The sequence below is a fragment of the Diaphorina citri genome, unplaced genomic scaffold (genome assembly GCF_000475195.1).
Source record: "Diaphorina citri unplaced genomic scaffold, Diaci psyllid genome assembly version 1.1 scaffold9868, whole genome shotgun sequence".
NCBI classification, from domain to species: domain Eukaryota; kingdom Metazoa; phylum Arthropoda; class Insecta; order Hemiptera; family Psyllidae; genus Diaphorina; species Diaphorina citri.
In genome coordinates, this window is record NW_007387242.1 from 8,552 (window position 1) to 11,865 (window position 3,314).

The 3,314-nt window shown below is 31.1% G+C and overlaps 1 long non-coding RNA gene across 1 annotated transcript; it reads right to left on the bottom strand.

Annotated features, from left to right (window-relative positions):
- Positions 1–640: 640 nt before the first annotated feature.
- On the bottom strand, positions 641–3,112 carry LOC113472892. Its single transcript, XR_003395036.1, has 3 exons — positions 3,070–3,112; positions 1,624–1,868; positions 641–1,411 (listed from the first exon to the last, which is right to left on the bottom strand). It is a non-coding gene; the product is annotated as an uncharacterized LOC113472892 (long non-coding RNA).
- Between the last annotated feature and the right edge of the window lie 202 nt (positions 3,113–3,314).

The following is a 3,314-nucleotide window of genomic DNA, read 5'->3' on the forward strand; positions in this document are numbered from 1 at the left end:
TCCACCTTATTATTATTAATAAATAAGATAAAACCGTTACGCTGACAAACATAAACTGTTTCAATACAGAAAAAAACCATTTTTATTAAATTACAAATTTAATTACTTCTATTTGAACGTTAATCCCCTTTTACAAAATAAGAACTAAAACTTTTGACCATTAACGAAGCCGAAACTAGTAAGCGCCCAAAAGTATTTATTTTATTATTTAAACACCCTATGTCAACAACGTTAAATTATTAATTAATAACGCTCTTATTAACTTAAATCCTTCCCACCCCATAAAACAATCCAAGCGACATAACAACGAGGCTGTTCAGACTGAAAATATAGTCTTGAGACAATAAAGCAGAGAGTCCCGCTCAATTCACCAAAAAGTATCACTAACTTGACTATATGTACCAATCGTTATTTTAACTATTTATTCCTGACCTACATCTATTTATCTATCTAACTACCTAATATCCTATAAATCCTCTGAAATTTCAGATTTCAGCACCTTACCAATTTCAGGTTCTTTCATGTTAACTCCTAACGGCCTATTGGGGTGTGGTGAATTCTCCTCCTACTAAGCCGCCTGCCTCATGGTCTTCGAAGAGAGCAGACGAAAAAAAAAAAAATAATGTTAAAAAAAGTTATTATCCACCTATTTTCCCCTAACCTACCTAACCTAATTCCCCCTAACTAAAATTTTCCTAAGGAAGAGTAGGGTTGTAGTGTGGTGAAACACTACAACAAAGAAAAGAGTAAGGAAAAATTTTTCATCTGACCTCCACAGAACTCCCGAAAGGAAATTCTGCAAAGACCAAATGAAAGAAGGGGAAGAGAAAATTCGTCCAAGAGAGGACATAGGAAAGGAAAGAACTACTGAAAACCTCCCCATGGGCATCAGACGGATAAACTGATGTAGTGGTAGGTGCACTATGGGTACCCGGGGGACCTTTCCCTAACAAGTTTCAAAATGTTCACTAGGAAAAGGAAAGTTACCTACTCTACCTATTAATAGTAAACTATAACTTCTGTAGTAATTCAGTATACCTACTCGTATGTAGTAACATAATATACCTATGTATTTACACAATGTACCTATGTATTTATTAGAGAGAGACAGATAGAGATTACCAAATTAAAAGGTGAAGTTAAATGGTGGAGCTAAACGGTGGAGCTAAATGGTGAACCTATTACCTGTTACCCATTTACCTGAAAACTTGTTAGTGTGGTGTCTAAACCTAATATTATATTGCAGTAGGTAATGATACTAACCAGGAAAATTTTTAATAAAATGTTTTGCTCCCTCAAAACAAAATCAACAGAGAACTGTTCGTTCCGCTATCTACCTATCCGCTTGAATCTTAGAATAGAAAAGTTCAACTACATAGTTACATATATGTGTATTCAATATACCTATTACCTAAATGGACCCTCTAAGTTTTAGTATTATATTGAAGTAGGTAATGATACTAACCAGGAAAAATTTTAATAAAATGTTGATTTTGTTTTGAGGGAGTCAAAACAAAATCAACAGAGAACTGTTCGTTCTGCTATCTACCTATCTGCTTGAATCTTAGAATAGAAAAGTTAAACTACATAGTTACATATATGTGTATTCAATATACCTATTACCTAAATGGACCCTGTAAGTTTTACCTATCATGGTACCTATTAACAAATAACTTGTATGCAGAACAATTTTAAACAAATTAAAACAGATTACAACAAAATATTGTCTGATTAATAATCAACAACAAGAATTAGATACTTATACCCAGAGAAATTGGTTATGTAATGGCTACTAGATGATTACCAAAAATGACTATGAAAAATAAAACATGACTATGAAAAATACAAAAGGAATAAACCTTGGATACCTAGAAAACATTAACAAATAACTTGTATGCAGAACAATTTTAAACAAAATAAAACAGATTACAACAAAATGTTCCCTGATTAATAATCAACAAGAAATATTAGATACTTATACCCAGAGAAATTGGTTATGTAATGCCTACTAGATGACTACCAAAAATGACTATGAAAAATAAAACATGACTATGAAAAATACAAAAGGAATAAACCTTGGATACCTAGAAAAATCTTACGATTGCATAAAAGACATGGAAAGATACCTACATTCTCAAGTTCTAAATACTGTATCCTACCTTAGGAAATAATAAAATTCATAGTTTACCACTCAAAAAAGGACATGGAAAGATACCTACATTCTCAAGTTCTAAATACTGGATCCTACCTTAGGAAATAATAAAATTCATAGTTTACCACTCAAAATAAAACATTATACCAACTTGAAAGAAAAGGAAGAGGTTAAAGTCTGACTATGAAAAATACAAAAGGAATAAACCTTGGATACCTAGAAAAATCTTACTATTGCAAAAAAAGACATGGAAAGATACCTACATTCTCAAGTTCTAAATGCTGTATCCTACCTTAGGAAATAATAAAATTCATAGTTTACCACTCAAAATAAAACATTATACCAACTTGAAAGAAAAGGAAGAGGTTATTTTTAATAAAATGTTTTGCTCCCTCAAAACAAAATCAATGGAGAACTGTTCCGCTATCTACCTATCTGCTTGAATCTTAGAATAGAAAAGTTCAAATACATAGTTACATAATTATATGTGTATTCAATATACCTATTACCTAAATGGACCCTCTAAGTTTTACCTATCATGGTACCTATTAACAAATAACTTGTATGCAGGACAGAGAACTGTTCGTTCCGCTATCTACCTATCTGCTTGAATCTTAGAATAGAAAAGTTCAACTACATAGTTACATATATGTGTATTCAATATACCTATTACCTAAGTGGACCCTCTAAGTTTTACCTATCATGGTACCTATTAACAAATAACTTGTATGCAGAACAATTTTAAACAAAATAAAACAGATTACAACAAAATATTGTCTGATTAATAATCAACAAGAAATATTAGATACTTATACCCAGAGAAATTGGTTATGTAATGGCTACTAGATGACTACCAAAATGACTATGAAAAATAAAACATGACTATGAAAAATACAAAAGGAATAAACCTTGGATACCTAGAAAAATCTTACGATTGCAAAAAAAAGACATGGAAAGATACCTACATTCTCAAGTTCTAAATACTGTATCCTACCTTAGGAAATAATAAAATCCATAGTTTACCACTCAAAATAAAACATTATACCAACTTGAAAGAAAAGGAAGAGGTTAAAGTAACTCACTAGGAAAAATTTTACAAAGATGACTATGAAAAATACAAAAGGAATAAACCTTGGATACCTAGAAAAATCTTACGATTGCA